We start from the raw sequence: 18,615 nt of genomic DNA on the forward strand, positions 1-18,615 counted from the left end.
AGAAGTGCAAACTAATTGTGTCTGGTGGAACACAATTTATTTTTGCCCTGTGGATTGATCTATCTTGCATATATCGTAAAATCATTTTACATTATTGCTTGTTGTTTGAATTTCTTTTGAATTAGTTGTAACATTTTACTGGTTCCCCATTAGATAATGAGCTAAATGAAGTCTCTGACATGAGTACATTTTATATTTGCAGAGCAATTATAATTTTACCTTTAAAATTATCTTTTGGCTGGACGCAGTGAAATCCCAGCGCCTTGGGAGACTTGAGGTGGGAGGATCACATGAGCCCAGGAATTTGAGCTTACAGTGAGCTAAGATTGCACCACTGCATTCCAGCCTGGGTGACATAGGAATGATGAAAATTCTCAGTACACGCTTTGTTTATTCTAAGTGTTGTTAGGTTAGTTAGTTGCTAATGACACACAAGGTCATTTATTGTAGATGGCAAAAATGATGATATCCAGAGAAGAGTTATTTTAGAGTTAAGATTAAAGAGAGGACTGAAAATTGTGTTCTCCGCTGGGCGTGGTGGCTCACACCTGTAATCCCAGCACTTTGGGAGGCTGAGGCAGGAGGATCACCTGAGGTCAGGAGTTTGAGACCAGCCTGGCCAACATGGTAAAACCCTGTCTCTACTAAAAATACAAAAATTAGCTGGGTGTGGTGGTGGGCGCCTGTAATCTCAGCTACTGGGGAGGCTGAGGTGGGAGAATCGCTTGAACCCGGGAGGCAGAGGTTGCAGTGAGCTGAGATTGTGCCATTGCACTCCAGCCTGGGCGACAAGAGCAAAACTCTGTTCAAAAAAAAAAAAAAAATTGTTTTCTCATTTTCAAAAAGAGGTATTTGGATAGATACTTTTTTATTTTTTCTTTTGAGATGGAGTCTTGCTCTGTCGCCCAGGCTGGAGTACAGTAGTATGATCTTGGCTCACTGCAACCAGCCCCGACCTCTCCCCTGGGTTCAAGCAATTCTCCTGCCTCAGCCTCCTGAGTAGCTGGGACTACAGGTGCATGCTGCCATGCCCAGCTGGTTTTTTGTATTTTAGTAGAGATGGGGTTTCACTGTGTTGCCCAGGCTGGTCTCGAACTCCTGAGCTAAGACAATCTGCCCGCCTCGGCCTCCCAAAATACTGGGATTATAGGTGTAAGCCACCGTGCGCGGCCGATACTTTTTTTTTTTGAGAGAGAGGGATTTGTTCTGTTGTCACCCAGGCTGGTGTGCAGTGGTGCAACCATGACTCAGTGCAGCCTCCGCCTCCTGGGCCCAACCTATCCTCCTACCACAGCCTCCCAAGTAGCTGGGATAACAGGTGCTTGCCACCACACTGGCTATTTTTTTTTTTTTTTTGTAGAGATAGGGTCTCCCTATGTTGTCCAGGCTGGTCTTGAACTCTTGGCCTCAAGCAATCCTCCTGCCTCAGCCTCCCAAACTATTGGGATTACAAGTGTAAGCCATCATGACCAGCCTGGATAGATACTTTCTAAGGTCCTTTCCCATTCTAACCATCCAACTCCAATCCACTGATTTCATGATGAATTCATTTTAATTTCCAGAGTTCAGTTTCGTTATTGTGTTTTTGTTTTTGTTTTTGTTTTGTGACAGTTTTGCTCTCATTGCCCGGGGTGGAACGCAATGATGCGATCTTGGCTCACTGCAACCTCCACTTCCCGGGTTCAAGTGATTCTCCTGCATTAGCCTCCTGAGTTATAGGCATGCACCACCACCATGCAGAGACAGGGCTTCTCCATGTTGGTCAGGCTGGTCTTGAACTCCCGATTTCAGGTGATCTGCCTGCCTCGGCCTCCCAAAGTGCTGGGATTACAGGCGTGAGCCACCGCGCCCAGCCGGCTGGTTTCATTATTTGTTAAATGAGATAGTAACATCTGGCTGGGCGCAGTGGCTCATGCCTGTAATCTCAGCACTTTGGGAAGCTAAGGTGGGTGGATTGCTTGAGCCCAGGAGTTTGAGACCAGCCTGGGCAACATGGAAAAACCCCATCTCTATAAAAAATAAAAAATAATAATTTGCCGGACATGGTGGTGTGCACCTGTAATCCCAGCTACTTGGGAGGCTGAGGTGGGAGGATCACTTGAGGCTGGGAAGTGAACGTTGTTGCAGTGAGCTGAGATTGCACCACTACACTCCAGCCTGGGTGACAGAGCAAGACCCCATCCCCCCGCCCCCAAAAAAAGGACAGGAACATCTTCTGTATACATTTCAAATAATCAAATAACATGGAAAGCAAAAATAGATGTTCCTAACTCCAATTCCTTCATTTTGGCCATAGATTAAATTTTGTCATCCATGTAATCTTCTAGGAAACCTGAATAAGCTGATTTTAATTTAATTTTTTTAACAGCTGATAATCAATTTATTAAGACAGTCGACTTAAGCATCTGTAATGATGACTTCCACCTCAACTCCTGGCTCAATACCGATGGAGTCATCTGCTTAGCAATCTCAGAAGGACTGCGCGAGTCAGTGAGTTGCTTGTGGATTCTCATCTGGAAACGATTCCATGTCTTAGAACCTTCACCAAAAGGAGTTTCTCTTGTAGTGGTTCTCAGAGTCTTGGTAGGCATTCCAGTTGGTCCTTTCACTTTGAGATTCTTTTCTTTCGTCCCTCTGATCAAGTGGGCACACACCTTCTCCAGGGATTTTACCTTGCGGCTCGTTAGAGTGGTTCGAATTCGGTGAATTGCCACCTCAGCTTCACGGGTGATTTTACAGTATCTTTAAAAGCCTTGGCTCCTGCGTGGCTTCCTGACCAACTTGTTCCTGGGCAAGAGTGAACAGTGGTGAGTGAGGAGCGGGAGTGGGTGGGTCCGAGCTCCTCACCACCTAAGACTGCGTCCTCCTCAAAGAGTGAATTTTTTTCTTTTTGTGACGGAGTCTTGCTCTGTCACCCAGGCTGGAGTGCAGTGGCATGATCTCAGCTTACTGCAACCTCTGCCTCCTGGGTTCAAGCAATTCTGCTGTCTCAGCCTCCCGAGTAGCTGGGATTACAGGTGCCCGCCACCACGCCTGGCTAGTTTTTTTTTGTATTTTTAGTAGAGACAGAGTTTCGCCATTATTGACCAGGCTGGTCTCCAACTCCTGGCCTCAAGTGATCCACCTGCCTCGGCCTCTCAAAGTCCTGAGACTACGGGCATGAGCCATGTACCTGGCCTGTTTCCTTATCCTTAAAATGAAATTAGGTTGGATAATATTTAAGTTCTCTTCTGATCTAAAGTTCAGAAAAAAATTTTATAACATGAGAGAACAATAGGAAGTATATCATACATTTTCATGTCTATCAATCTATCCACCAATCTTCCATCCCTTTACTCTGTAAATATTTTCTGTGTGCGAGGCACCATGCAAGCTACAGAAACAACGTCCAAGATGTAGCCCTGCTTTCAAGGGTGTTATGGAAATCCTTCTCCTGCCAGGGTGTGAGGAGGTGGGGAGAGGGGAGAACTGGGGAGAACTCCTTGAAGGGGCCTTTACTAGCCAGTGCTACAGGAAGCTGCTAATCAATCAGTTAATTAATTAACAATCAGCAAATGGCAGCCAGTGGGGAAGTGTGGCTTAGCTTCCAAATGCTAATTACTGGCCCCTTTATGGAGCCGAGACAGGGCAAATCATTGCAGGATCCCAGATGAGTTGGCACACAGACATTGCGAGGAGGGTGCGATTCTCCTTTGTACCAGCATGCTTGCCAGCTTTTATCTAGTGAGATTAATTAGAACTTTTAGAAGTGCAAGTTAGGGCCATAAAATATTAACATTCATGTCACTGGTAATCTGTGAGTGTACTGAGAGAGCCCGCAGCGATTTTAGGGTATGGTTGCTTGGACGGGGATCTGGAGGTTTAGTTTTCCACTCTTCTCCGGTGAAGTTTTCTCAGTGGCTGCTCAGTGGCTCTGCATCGTCACCAAACTGACCCCTGCCATTGAATGTCCCTTGCCTCTGTGAGTTCATGCATTCATCTCTCTCATCCCTTTCATGCTTCCCAGAAACTATAATGTCATGTTGGCGCATCTGTCGTACACCTACATGTGGAATCCCGGCCGTGGGTCTCTAGGAAAACTGCCTGGCTCAGTGTTCCAGGTTGTTCCTCCCATCGTTATCGTGACCTCTGATGCCCCATCAACAGAAACTCCCGTGACTAAATGCTCCGGGAAGGTGATGCTAATGATGGACTGGTTCATTTGTCTTACTTTTCTTTTCTTTTTCTTTTTTTTTTCTTTCAGAATAGCTGGGATTACAGGCGCCTGCCACGACGCCCGGCTAAATTTTGTATTTTTAGTAGAGACAGGGTTTCACCATGTTGGCCAGGCCGGTCTCAAACTCCTGACCTCAGGTGATTCACCCGCCTTGGCTTCCCAAAGTGCTGGGATTTACAGGCGTGAGCCACCGTGCCAGGCCACACCTACAGCACCCAGTATTCCCAGGCAGTCTCCCATCCACGTACTAACCAGGCCTGACCCTGCTTAGCTTCCCAGATCAGACTAGATCGGGTGCATTCAGGGTGGTATGGCGGGAGATTTTTTTTTTTGAGATGGAGTCTTATTCCATCACTCAGGCTGGAGTGCAGTGGCGCGATCTCAGCTCACTGAAACTTCTGCCTCCCAGGTTCAAGCGATTCTCCTGCCTCAGCCTCCTGAGTAGCTGGGATTACAGGTGCCCACCACCACACCCAGCTAATTTTTGTATTTTTAGTAGAGACGGGGCTTCACCATGTTGGTCAGGCTGGTCTTGGACTCCTGACCTCAAATGATCCACCCGCCTTGGCCTCCCAAAGTGCTGGGCTTACAGGCGTGAGCCACCGCGCCCTGCTGCCTTACATATTTACATATTTCGCAAGTGTTCCTAGCTAGGAACTATTGCTGTTACTCAAACTCCTACAGGGAAGGTCAGGGCCTGCTTTGGACAGTTCCAGGGACAGTGACCAGTGCAAATAGTGGGTTGATGCTTCTTTCTTTCTTCTTCTTCTCTTTTTCTGAGACAGGGTCTCCCTCTGTCGCGTAGGCTGGAGTGCCGTGGTGCGATCACCGCTCACTGCAGCCTCAACCTCCTGGTTCAGTTGATCCTCCCACCTCAGCCTTCTGAGTAGCTAGGCCTACAGGTGCGTGCCACCATATTCAGCTGATTTTTTGTTGTAATTTTTGTGGAGATGGGGTTTTGCCATGTTGCCCAGGCTGGTCTTGAATTTCTGAGCTCAAATGATCCACCTGCCTCAGCCTCCCTCAGTGCTGGGATTACCAGTGTGAGCCGCTGTGCCTGGCTAGGATAATGTTTCTTCCAATCACAATTGCAATATTATGGATGTTTTTTTTTTTTGAGACAGAGTCTCATGTTGCCTAGGCTGGAGTGCAGTGGTGCAATCTCGGCTCACTGCAACCTCCGCCTCCTGAGTTCAAGCAATTCTCCTGCTTCAGCCTCCCGAGTAGCTGGGATTACAGGTATGCACCACCACGCCTGGCTAATTTTTGTATTTTTAGTAGAGACGGGGTTTCGCCATGTTGGCCAGGCTTGTCTTGAACTCCTGACCTCAGGTGATCCACCCACCTGGCTCGACCTCCCAAAGTGCTATGATTACAAGCTTGAGCCACCGCGCCCAGCTGCGGTATCATGGATTTACATGAAAAGAAATATACAGTATTAGAACTCTGGGACTTTAAGATGTGCTAGGTAAGATTTCTCAGGTACAGATGAATTGTCTCAGACACAGAACTCTCACAATGCACTGCTGGGGAGACGCAGAAACCCTGAGGTACCCCCTTCCCACATGCTGTCTTCTAAGGAATGACAAGACCTGACCACAACTAGACCCAATAGGCTAACATGACCATTTCAGCTCCATCATGTGAATGGGCCTTTGTCCCACTGAGGTTTCCCATCACCCTCTGGGTACCTTTCTCCAGTTAAATTTCCATGTTATGAACTCTGCCGCCCCTACCAAGAAGTGTGAATTCACAGCTGGGTGCAGTGGCTCACGCCTGTAATCCCAGCACTTTGGGAGGCCGAGGCAGGATGATCACTTGAGATCAGGAGTTCGAGACCAGCCTGGCCAGCATCGTAAAACCCCGTCCTACCAAAAATACAAACATTAGCTGGGCATGGTGGTGCATGCCTGTAATCCTAGCTACTTGGGAGGCTGAGGCAGGAGAATCACTTGAAACCAGGAGGCAGAGGTTGCAGTGAGCCGGGATTGTGCCACTGCACTCCAGCCTGGGTGACAGAGCAAGACACCTTCTGGAAAAAAAAAAAAGAAGTGTGAACTCAGACTCCTAGAGACTCCTAGCCTCTCTGCCAGGAGACATGGACACGCTTCCCAGCTCACACCCCTCGGATGCACCTGTGTTAAGCTTTGGCGTGACAGGGACCGGTTGACGGGAGAGGCTCTGTGCACAGATCCTGCTCCGCTGGTACTGCTGGTGGTGGTGACACCTGGCTGCTGGGGGCAGCAGCAGTGGCGAGAGTGAGTCCCTGAGGGCCCATGTTGGGTTCAGCTATGCTTGCAGGAAAGTCACGCCCCCGGGTTCAGGTCTCGGGATAGGCTGTGGCTGTGGCTGTGGCCACGGTCCTGAGAGTTGCCACAGGAAGCTCAGCCTCAACGCCTTTCTTCCGACCCCTCTCAAGGGGGGTTGAGCTTGTGAGTTACCTGACGTCTTTTTTTTTTTTTTTTTGAGACGGAGTCTCGCTCTGTTGCCCAGGCTGGAGTGCAGTGATCTCGGCTCACTGCAAGCTCCGTCTCCCGGGTTCACACCATTCTCCTACCTCAGCCTCCCAAGTAGCTGGGACTACAGGCGCCTGCCATCACGCCCGGCTAATTTTTTGTACATTTAGTAGAGGCGGGGTTTCACCATGTTAGCCAGGATGGTCTTGATCTCCTGACCTCGTGATCCACCTGCCTCGGCCTCCCAAAGTGCTGGGATTACAGGCGTGAGCCACCATGCCCGGCCAACCTGAGGTCTTTAGCAAATCTTTTGTGTGTCTGTCTTTTTCTGCTTAAATTAGCCATGGTGAATTCTGTTCTGAGTTTTGTTTTTGGTAACTAAAAATCCTGACCCTTACACGTTGGTACCAGGAGTGGTCCCAAGCAACAGACCTTCAGGAAAAGTGGGATATGAAGTTTATTATCTGAAATGAGTGGGTCTGAACACAGAGAGAATGCATTTCGTGTAGAAGGGTGGGCACCAGGGGCAAAAGTGTTACTTCAGTGAGGACTTTGTCGTGACCTGGACTGTCACATCCATTGAAGGCAAGGCTTTGTGTGGAATAAAAGGGGACAGCCATGGAATGTGATGGAAACAAGAAGGTTAAACTTGGCGGGTTGTTTGGCTGCATTTAAATACACTGGAGGCCCCTCTGTAGTTCCCGAGCACGATGACTGGGTGTTCACGTGCATGTGTGGGGTGTGCCACCCTCTGAACCTTGTTACGATGTTGGCACATTACCCTGGACCTGACCTTGGATAAATAAATAAATAACTACACTGGATGCCAGTTGTGGTGGCTCACACCTGTAATCCCAGCACTTTGGGAGGCCAAGGCAGGCAGATCACTTGAGGTGAGGAGTTTGAGACCAGCCTGGACAACATGGTGAAACCCCGTCTCTACTAAAAATATAAAAATTACCCAGATGTGGTGGCGGGTGCCTGGAATCCCAGCTACTCAGGTGGCTGAGGCAGGAGAATCACTTGAACCCCAGGAGGCGGAGGTTGTAGTGAGGCAGGATCAGACAACTGCACTCCAGGGCGACATAGTGAGACTCTGTCTCAGAAAAAAAAAAAAAAAAAGAAAATTGGCCAGGCATGTTGGCTCACACCTGTAATCCCAGCACTTTGGGAAGCGGAGGCAGGTAGATCACCTGAGGTCAGGAGCTGGAGACCAGCCTGACCAACGTGGTGAAACCCCGTCTCTACTAAAAATACAAAGTTAGCCAGGTGTGGTGGCGGGTGCCTGTAATCCCAGCTACTTGGGAGGCTGAAGCAGGAGAATCACTTGAACCTAGGAGGTGGAGGTTGCAGTGAGCCAAGATTGTGCCATTGCACTCCAGCCTGGGTGACAAGAGCAAAACTCCGTCTCAAAAAAAAACAACAACAACACTGGAGACAATAAGTCTTAAGTTTTGGCTTAAGATGTTTTCAAAGAACTGGGGAATTTTCTGACTCTTCTGAATGGGAATCTCCAACAATGGCAGTGTGCGGCTGCCGGTCTATGCAGCTTTGGCCACTGGGTACTGTTTACAGTCTGTGACAGGCTATGCACTATTTTGTGAACAGGAGGACTCCCATCAGGAGGACTCCACAGGGTCCTGTGGCTTGGATGGGGCCATGCGGAGAGATCTGGATGACCTGGAGCTTGCTGTATCCCCAACCCACAGAGTGCCCCTTCCAGCAGAAGCTGCCCCCCTTCTGCCTGATGGAGCTTGAAGACTCCATAATAGGCTCACAAGACTGTCACATGCGAGAAGGAGCCAGCTGTCCTCATGCTAAACTGTCACCCACCTCCTGCCTCCAAGCCGGTGAGTGGATTCTAGGCTGTCTTTCACTGAGCTGGTGGTTATTACTTGCCCCCAGAGTCTAACTAATAGATTGTTGCTTTAGGCTCCTGTTGTAACAGGGAGTTCTGCTATCAAAACAGAACAAAATAAAACTGGCTGGGTGCGGTGGCTCACACCTGTAATCCCAGCACTGTGGGAGGCCCAGGCCGGTGGATTATTTGAGGTCAGGATTTCGAGACCATCCTGGCCAACATGGCAAAACCTCGTCTCTACTAAAAATACAAAAATTAACGGGGCATGATGGAGCATGCCTATAATCCCAGCTACTTGGGAGGCTGAGACGGGAGAATCGCTTGAACCCAGGAGGCAGAGGTTGCAGTGAGCCGAGATGGCACCACTACACTCTAGCCTGGACACAGGGTGAGACTCTGTCTCAAAACAAAAAAAGAACACAACCAAACCCAGCCTACACCCTCTCCGCTGTCACCTCCCTCCTTGGCCCTCCTGGTTTGAATTAGTGACAGTGGTGGAGGGTGGGGCAGAACAGTTGGCCACAACAAGAAACAAACCAACCAAAAAGTATGTAGGTGGCTATGAGGCAGTCACTGTGGTGTCCTGCCCAGGGCCCACGCTGGGTAATCATGTTTGTCTATCTGTTTTCCTTTGCATCTTCAACTAGACGTGGGCGTTCGTTACTCCTGGACAAAACTTCCGTTAGCTCCTTGTCCCCTGTGGCAAGCCTGCCTGCACATGCCTGGGAGGGATTTCTCTTCCCAGGAGCAAATAAGTTTGTCCCTGAGCAGTTTCTGGATTTGTTTATGCAGACTTTAGGGAAGATAAACATGAAAATTTTGATACAAATTTGAAGTCCTGGGAGTTGTGATAATGAGTGTGGCTGTGAATATTGCTTCCAGTTCTGGAAAGACCTGTGCAGCTGCAGCTCTCAGTGGGCTTGTGGGACTGGCCTGGGGACCCAGCCACTCTCAACAAGGTCCCCAGACCAGAATTGCTCTGAAGGTGTCTTTCTTTTGTTTTGTTTTGTTTTTTTGAGATGGAGTCTCACTCTGTCACCAGGCTGGAGTGCAGTGGCGCGATCTTGGCCCACTGCAACTTCTGCCTCCCGGGTTCAAGCCATTCTCCTGCCTCAGCTTCCCGAGTAGCTGGGATTATTACAGGCACACACCACCACGCACAGCTAATTTTTGTATTTTTAGTAGAGGTGGGGTTTCACCATGTTAGCCAGCATGGTCTCCATCTCTTGACCTCGTGATCCGCCCGCCTCAGCCTCACAAAGTGCTGGGATTACAGGCGTGAGCCACTGCGCCCGGCTTTTTTTTTGAGACAAAGTCTGAGTCTGTCGCCGAAGCTGGAGTGCAGTGGCATGATCTCGGCTCACTGCAACCTCTGCCTCCCGGGTTCAAGCAATTCTCCTGCCTCAGCCTCCCGAGTAGCTGGGACTACAGGCATATGCCGCCATGCCTGGCTAATTTTTGTATTTTTAGTAGAGACGGGGTTTCATTATGTTGACCAGGCTGGTCTCGAACTCCTGATCTCGTGATCCGCCCGCCTTGGCCTCCCAAAGTGCTGGGATTACAGGCGTGAGCCACCGTGCCCAGCGAAACTATCTTTCAAGATGTTTCTTGGTCTTTAGTGTACATCTGAACATTCACATAAATGCTTGCTTGAGTGCTGTTTAAAAGGGAAAAAACCTTGGAAATAACCTAAATGTCTGCAGCAGGAGAAAGTCTGAATTTATCATGGTACATCTAGAGACAGGAAATCTAGGTGTTAGGCAGATGTCGGAAAGTTGGAGAGCTAAGTTTTGAAAGAGTTTGTCAAAAGCAAAATGGCTCAGAGACGTCACTTTAAACGGCAGCATCATATTTGATTATATGGATACACAGGACTGTAACTTCTTTATCCAATTTCCTATTGTTAAGTAGTAAAGTTGTCTTCAGTTATATTTGCTATTAGAAATAACTTGATGGTCTTTTTTAATACAAAATTTTCTATTGCTTAAAACTTTCCTTAAAATAGATTCCCAGAAGGGGAATTTCTAGATCAAATGGTTTGGATTTTAAGGATTTCCAAAGTGCTTTTCACATTTGTACTGATTTACTCCCCTGCCACTGTGTATGAAAATTGAATTCTACTCTCCCCAAAATTATTATTATTGTCTTTAATTAGAATGCCTAAAATGCTGTTTCATATTGTTTTAGTTTACATTTCTGGATTATCACTTTGGCTGACCATTTGTATTTTATTTATATTTTATTTTTGTTTTTTTGAGACAGGGTCTCGCTCTGTCACCCAAGCTGGAGTGCAGTGGCACAATCATGGCTCACTGCAGCCTTGACCTCCTAGGGTCAAGCAATTCTCCTGCCTCAGTCTCCCAAGTAGCTAGGACTACAGGCGTGTACCACCATGCCCGGCCAATTTTTGTATTTTTTGTAGAGACAGAGTTTCACTGTGTTTGCTGATCTTGAACTCCTGGGCTCAAGCTCAAGCAATCCTCCCACCTCAGCCTCTCAAAGGGCTGAGATTACAGGCATGAGCCACCATGCTCGGCCCAGCTGACCACTTTTAATGGTTTTTAAAGTTACTTGTGTACTTTCTTGGAATTACCTGTTTACACACTGGGCCCATTTTTCTATTGAGTTTTAGTGTTTTTCCTATTAATTTATACAAACTTTTAACTAGGGCAGTTCATGGTACTGCACACCGCCTACCTGCGGCTGGCCTTTGGAAACCCTTTAGTTCGGTAATAACGAGTGGCCTCTGCCTTGCGCCAAAGAGTTCTTCTGCGAATCCCAAAGTTAACAGCTTATATCTTGTCCAGGCAAAAGGAGACGCGTCCTACGCAGATTGTTTGTATGTAACAAGAGCGTATTTTTAAAACCATGTGAATAACTCACATTACAATTCATTTAAAATATGATCCTCTTGCATGGCTCATTAAGTGAAACATGAAGGAATCAATATTAGATTTATTTATTTATGTGTTCATTTATTTTGAGACAGACTCTCTCTGTTGCCCAGGCTGGAGTGCAGTGGCGCATTCTCGGCTCATTGCAACCTCCAGCTCCTGGGTTCAGGCGATTCTCGTGCCTTAGCCTCCCAAGTAGCTGGGACTACAGATGTGCACCACCACACCCAGCTAACGTTTTTGGTATTTTTAGTAGAGGCAGGGTTTTGCCATGTTGGACAGGCTGGTCTCGAACTCCTGGCCTCAAGTGATCCGCCCACCTTGGCCTCCCAAAGTGGTGGGATTATAGGCGTGAGCCACTGTGCCTGGCCAACTTAGATTTATGTGTTTGCGGTGAGTAACCAATCTGTTTTATTTAGACCATGACATTGTAAGTGATTTATTGTCTTTGGAAAGTGACAGTCCCAAAGCTGGCTATATCAATAATTTTGTTAGATTTGACAGCAATAGAATATTTTGAGGATATTTGTTTGTGATAAACCACCAAAAGGGAGGGCAAAAAGGAGCCTGGACTGAAGGTCCTGAGTGGGCGCGTGACATCTGGGAGTCCAGCAGCTGCTGCAAGGCATATGATAGCATATGAGTTTTAACTGACCTCCAAGGAAAATTGCATTACTAAGAGGGGACTTTTAAGACAAAAAATAATGTGGTACGGTTAGACGCTGATTCAAAGGACATAAAAATTATTATTATTGTTTTTTGAGACAGAGTCTCACTCTGTCACCCAGGCTGGAGTGCAGTGGTGTGATCTCGGGTCACTACAACCTCTGTCTCCCAGGTTCAAGCGATTCTCCTGCCTCAGTCTCCTGAGTAGCTGGGATTACAGGCGCACACCACCACGCCCGGCTAATTGTTTTTGTATTTTTAGTAGAGATGGGGTTTCACCATGTTGCTCAGGCTGGCCTCGAACTCCTGACCTCATGATCTGCCCACCTCGGCCTCCCAAAGTGCTGGGATTACAGGTGTGAGCCACCACACATGGCCCATATAAAACTGATTTTTAAGAGAAGCCATAGGAAAACCACAAACTTAGTCTTGAGTAGCAGAGCCTCATTTACTGGCCAGCTCCCAGGAACTAGTCAGAGTTGGTTGGGGACTGGTTCTCTAGTTTTCCTCACGTTTACCTGAGTGAGCTTGCTGTTGCTAGTCATGCACTAACGGAAGATGCCTTCACACTGCCTTTTGTGACTTTTCCTGTCACCACCCTCTTTGGGCAGATGCAAACCACGCACGCGGCAACTCAGTTTTCATGCAGCCGGCTTTTCTTGCCCCTTTTTTTTCTTGAGTAAATGCTATCCTCCTTTTACTGGGGTAAAAGCCTTTGAAGTCATCCCTAATTCTTTCTCTCCCATTCTACCTCCACGCCATCAGCCTAACATGAAACGTGTGTCTGCCGTATCCCGCCACTTCTCCCCCGCAACGCCGGGGCCGCCTGTCTAAGCCACCAAGGCCCCGCGTCTTCTCTGCAGAAGTTGTCTCCTAACTGGCTCTTCTGTGTCCACTCAGGCCCTGGCAACTGACTCTACGCACAGCAGCTAGATTGATCTTTCCAGAGCATGAGTCAGGGAATGGCACTGCCCAGGACAAAACTTTCCAATGACTTCCAATGACTTTTATTAAATTAAAAATCAAAATCAAAATCTTTACTATGGCCTCCCAGATAGTCCCGGCCCTGGCCTCTGACTCCCCCTGAATTTGCCTCCCAGCCCTCCCTGTTGCTCCTCGAGTCCCTGCTGCTCCTTGAGCAGGCCAGTCCCCACCCATCCAAGGGCCTTGCAAATATCTGGGCTTTGCTTGAATGTTCCCTCCTCAGATATGCCTTCCCTCACCACCGCATCTAAAACAGCACCCTCTTCACCACCTGTCACCTCTCTCTTCTTTATTTTTCCTCCTAGCACCTGTCACCACCTGACATTAGATTATGTAATTGTGTGTTGATGTACTTGTTATTATCTGTGTACTCTCCGTACTCCCATCTTGTTCACTGTTATACCCCCACTACCAAGAACAGTATCCGGCCATAGTACGTGCTCAGTAAGTTCAATATTAGTTGAATGAATTTTTTCCTTTTTCTTTTTTGAACATAAACTCAAGATTTTATTATGTCTTCATAATAAAACAAAAGATGACACTTAGAACTGGATCACTTGGCCCTTTCTCTTCTTACCTCCTCCCAGTTCAAAATGCTTGCATCTTTTAATAGCCAGCATTCTCTTAGATCTGCAGTTGGGCTCAATGCACTCAAGCCTTAGCACAATCTTCTTTGTAGTTTTAGCCTTTTTCCAAAAAATCGGCTTAGTCTGCCCACCATAGCCGCTCGGCTTCCTGTCATAACCCACTCACCCTGGGCATACAGAGAATCCTTGTCCTTCTTGTATTGTGTCACTTGGTGGGGATGGTGTTAGCCACACTTCTTACAGAAAGTCCTGCAGGTTGGCCAGGCATGGTGGCTCACGCCTGTAATCCCAGCACTTTGGGAGGCCAAGGTGGGCAGATCATTTGAGGTCAGGAGTTTGAGACCAGCCTGGCCAACATGGTGAAACCCCATCTCTACTAAAAATACAAAAATTAGCCAGGCGCGGTGTTGGGTGCCTGCAATCTCAGCCCCTCAGGAGGCCTAGGCAGAAGAATCGCTTGAACCCAGGAGGTGGACATTGCAGTGAGCTTAGATCTCACCACTGCACTCCAGCCTGGGCGACAGAGTGAGACTCTGTCTCAAAAAACAAGCAAACAAACGAACAAAACAGAGCGAGACTCTCTCAAAAAAAAAAAAGTCCTGTGGGTTTTAGGAACATTCACCATGTTTGCAGGATCGCTATTGGCACAGAAGGCAATTTTTTTTTTTCTTAATCTCAAATGCGATAGTAGAATGAATGAATTTTTGAGTCCACTTTTATGTTTTCTACCTTTAAATCTGAGTGGATAGAGACTGTCTCAGCTTTGGAGTGACCTAGGTGATAAGATGGATAATGAGAGAATTTCATTTCAAAGAAAAGCATCCAAATATGGAATGTTGTGGGCAGTGTGTGGGAAGAAAGGTTAAGCAAGACGGCAGAGTTCCAGTGAGTGGGCAGCAAGAGAATCGAGAGGGCAACGTTAAGTTGGAGAATTTTGAAACTATGAGCTTTCAATTCTACTTTAGATGATGCCAGAGAAATGAAGCAGATTTAGAAGGTTTCGATCATTTTGTGGATGTCATTGCTATTGTAGTTGTCATTTTCAGCAAGATAATTTGTTAAGTACTTAATTGGTAAACAGAGTTTTCTGGGCAGCTACAAAAAATAAGTCAAACTAATATAGTCAGTAGAATAGCAAGATGGAGTGGAACTACTAAACTGAGGGGGAAAGGAATAAGGAAAATCAGATCAAAGCAGCAAAACACAGAAGGGGGAAAAAAGCCAAACCATAAAAAGCAAGATAAACAGAGAATATGAGGATATTAAAAATTAGACCAGCCATATCAAGGATCATTAAAATTTTAAATAGATTAAGTTCTATTAAAGTACAATCTCAGATTGCATTAAAAAGTTATAAGCTTTTTACAAGACATATATCTAAATAGAAAACATGAAGATATTAAAAATTACACCAGTCATATCGAGGAGCATTAAAAATTTAAATAGGCTAAATAAAACAGTTAAATAGACCAAGTTCTATTGAAATACAAAGAAACCTACATTGCGTTTAAAAAGTTATGCTTTTTACATGAAGTACATCCAAAACAGAAATTTCACAGCAGGTCTGAAAATATAGGATGGACAAAGAGAAGGAAAAGTAAAGAAAGCAGGACTTGCAATAGATACAACAAAAAGCATTAATGGGACTAAAATAGATATTTATATTAATAAAAGATATTAATTAAGATATAATTCTTTATGAATTGAGCAATATAGCTTTAAAATAATAAGGTAAACCCTATTGGAAATAATAGAATTTGACAAGGCAATGACAACTAGAGACATGAAATTCTTTAAAAAAAATTAAAAGATCAAGTAAGTAAGTTTAATAATACATTTGAAAATACAGATGATAGTTTGAAAGAATTTTGTTTGGAAAACATAAATTAATCAAAAATAGAAAAAATTGAGTGGCCAGGTGCGGTGGTTCACGCCTGTAATCCCAGCACTTTGGGAGGCTGGGGCAGGCGGATCACGAGGTCAGGAGTTTGAGAGCAGCCTGGCCAACATGGTGAAACCCTGTCTCTACTAAAAATACAAAAATTAGCTGGGCATGGTGGCGGGTGCCTGTAATCCCAACTACTCGGGAGGCTGAGGCAGGAGAATTGCTTGAACCCAGGAGGCAGAGGTTGCAGTGAGCTGAGATCGTGCCATTGTACTCCAGCCTGGGGGACAAGAGTGAGACTTCCTCTCAAAAAATAAAAAAAAAGAAAAAAAGAAAAAATTGAAATATAGTCAGATTTATTCCCCAAAATACTCCAAGCAAATTTCATGTTTAATAGGTAAATTCTATCGAAACTTCCAAAAAGTTATAGGTAACACAATTTTTTTGTTATTCAACTGCTCCAGAGAATAGAAGGAAAAGTGGAAAGAATTTCAATTCATTCTACAAGGTTAGCATAACCTTGATAGCAAAATTGGGCAAAGATACACTAAAAAGAAAATTATAAACATTGATTTAAAATGCCAGATAATGTATTAGCAAATCAAATCCAGTAATCAATTAACAATTAATAGGTAGGGAGACATAAAAGTGTGAAATCTACTACAAATGCAGTTTACTATATTAATAGATAAGCGTAGAAAAACAAAGTTATTTCAATAGATGCAACAATCAGTCCTAAAAAATTCTTAGTAACCTAGGAATATAAGGGACCAGGTGCAGTGGCTCACGCCTGTAATCCCAGCACTTTAGGAGGCCAAGGCGGGTGGATCACCTGAGGTCAGGAGTTCGAGACCAGCCTGACAATATTGTGAAACGCCCGTCTCTACTAAAAATACAAAAATTAGCCAGGCATGGTGGCCGGCACCTGTAATCCCAGTTACTCGGGAGGCTGAGCCAGGAGAATCACTTGAACCCAGGAGGCAGAGGTTGCAATGAGCCAAGATTGAGCCACTGCACTCCAGCCTGGATGACAGAGCAAGACTCCATCTCAAAAAAAAAAAAAAAAAAAAGGAATATAGGGAAACTTCTTCACTCTGATAAAGAAGTAAACAGCAGCAACCACACTGAAAGGTGAAAACACAAGCCATTCTCCTTAAAGTCAAGAATGGGACGAGGATGCTGCGTAGCACTACTACTAGTCAGTATCTTACTGTAGGCCCTAGCTGCTGCGAGAAATAAGGAGAGCAAACTAAGTTTATAAAAAGAAATGACAAACTTATTGCTTACAGATGATACGACTGGTTATTTATGAAATCGTAAGAATCAACTAGCCAGGTGCAGTGGCTCACATCTGTAATCCCAGCACTTTGGGAGGCCTAGCGGGCTGACCACTTGAGCCTAGGAGTTTGAGACCAGCCTGGGCAACACAGTTAGACACTGTCTACAAACACACACACACACACACACACACACACACACACACACACACACACAAAATTAACTGGGTGTGGCGACGGATGCCTGTAGTCCCAGCTACTCGGGAGGTTGAGGTGGGAGGATCACTTGAGCCCAGGAGGTCAAGGCTGCAGTGAGCCTTGATCATGCCACTGCACTCCAGCCTGGATGACAGAAGAAAAGAAAACAGAATAATTCAACTAAAAATGGAAAATTGTTCATATAAAAAGAGCACAACAGGATAACCAGTTATGAGTAAAACACGAATATATTAATAGCATTGGCAGGCTGGGCGCAGTGGCTCATGCCTCTAATCCCAGCACTTTGGGAGAATGAGACTCTGTCTCAAAAAAAAATAGTAATAATAAGGCAATAACGATAAATTAGAAAACTTAATGGCAATAAAATTTTATTTAATAGCAAAACAAAAGCCCACCAAAACCATAAAATATTTAGGACTAGGAATAAGAGTGAATGTGTTATGTTTATTTTCCTTGTTATGTTTATTCTCTAAAACTCAGGAACATGAAGAATGTCTGAATCAATGGAGCTCTGCATTGCTTCCTAGTCAGGAAAGCTCATTCTTATGAAGATGCTAATTCTTTCCAAACTGATCCATAAATTCAATCCAATTTTAAGATGAAATACAACTCATTTAAAATTGTATCTTTATAAGCTGATTTAAAAGTTTATTTGGAGGCTGGGCACAGTGGCTCACGCCTGTAATACCAGTGCTTTGGGAGGCCGAGGCAGGCAGATCACGAGGTTAGGAGTTCAAGACCAGCCTGGCCAACATGGTGCAACCCCATCTCTACTAAAAATACAAAAATTAGCTGGCTATGGTGGTGCGTGCCTGTAATCCCAGCCATTCGGGAGGCTGAGGCAGGAGAACTGCCTGAACTGGGACCTGGGAGGTGGAGGTTGCAGTAAGCGGATATCACGCCACTGCACCAACCTGGGCTACAGAGCAAGACTCTGTCTCAAAAAAACAAAAAACAAAAACAAAACAAAAAAATGGTTTTGGAATAATAGCTTGTGGGAGAAGAGCCAGAGCCAGATATATATATATATATATATATATATATGTATATATATATATATATATATATATATAGCTTGAGCCCAGGAGTTCGAGACCAGCCTGTGGAACATGATGAAACTGTCTCTACTAGAAATACAAAAACTGAGGTGGGAGGATCACCTGAGCTTGGGGAGGTCAAGGCTGCAGTGAGCTGCGATCGCGCCACTGTACTTCAGCCTGGGCGGCAGAGTGAGACTCCATCTCAAATAAATAAATAAATAAATCTACAGAAATACTAGAAGGAGATGTAAGAGGATGTTTTTGTAATGTTGGTGTGGGGAAGTCTCTCCTATACAAGACATCACCCAGAAGCCATAAAGAAAATATTTTTAGGTTTGGTCACAGAAAAAACTTTAAGTTCTACTCAGTGGGAGATATCATAAGTAGAATTAAAAGATGACCCATCTAGGAAAGGCATATGATAAAAATAATGACAAGAGCCAGCATGAATATAGGGGTTATTATGTTCTGGGAATGGTGCTAAGCATTTTACATGCATTATCTAACGACTACTTGTAGGTATTATTGTT

At 45.5% G+C, this 18,615-nt stretch overlaps 1 non-coding gene and 3 pseudogenes across 1 annotated transcript; 1 reads left to right on the plus strand and 3 right to left on the minus strand.

The window, feature by feature from the left end:
• Positions 1-2,397: 2,397 nt before the first annotated feature.
• On the minus strand, positions 2,398-4,031 carry LOC101135315 (small ribosomal subunit protein uS10-like; annotated as a pseudogene).
• Positions 4,032-4,419: 388 nt separating this feature from the next.
• On the minus strand, positions 4,420-4,538 carry LOC129526510 (uncharacterized; annotated as a pseudogene).
• Positions 4,539-7,358: 2,820 nt separating this feature from the next.
• Positions 7,359-7,466, plus strand: LOC129526514 (small nucleolar RNA U13). The gene has a single exon (XR_008671175.1). It is a non-coding gene; the product is annotated as a small nucleolar RNA U13 (small nucleolar RNA).
• Positions 7,467-13,610: 6,144 nt separating this feature from the next.
• LOC134756701 (large ribosomal subunit protein eL42-like) lies at positions 13,611-14,289 on the minus strand (annotated as a pseudogene).
• Positions 14,290-18,615: the final 4,326 nt, after the last annotated feature.

This window comes from Gorilla gorilla, chromosome 12, assembly GCF_029281585.2.
Source record: "Gorilla gorilla gorilla isolate KB3781 chromosome 12, NHGRI_mGorGor1-v2.1_pri, whole genome shotgun sequence".
Lineage (NCBI taxonomy): Eukaryota > Metazoa > Chordata > Mammalia > Primates > Hominidae > Gorilla > Gorilla gorilla.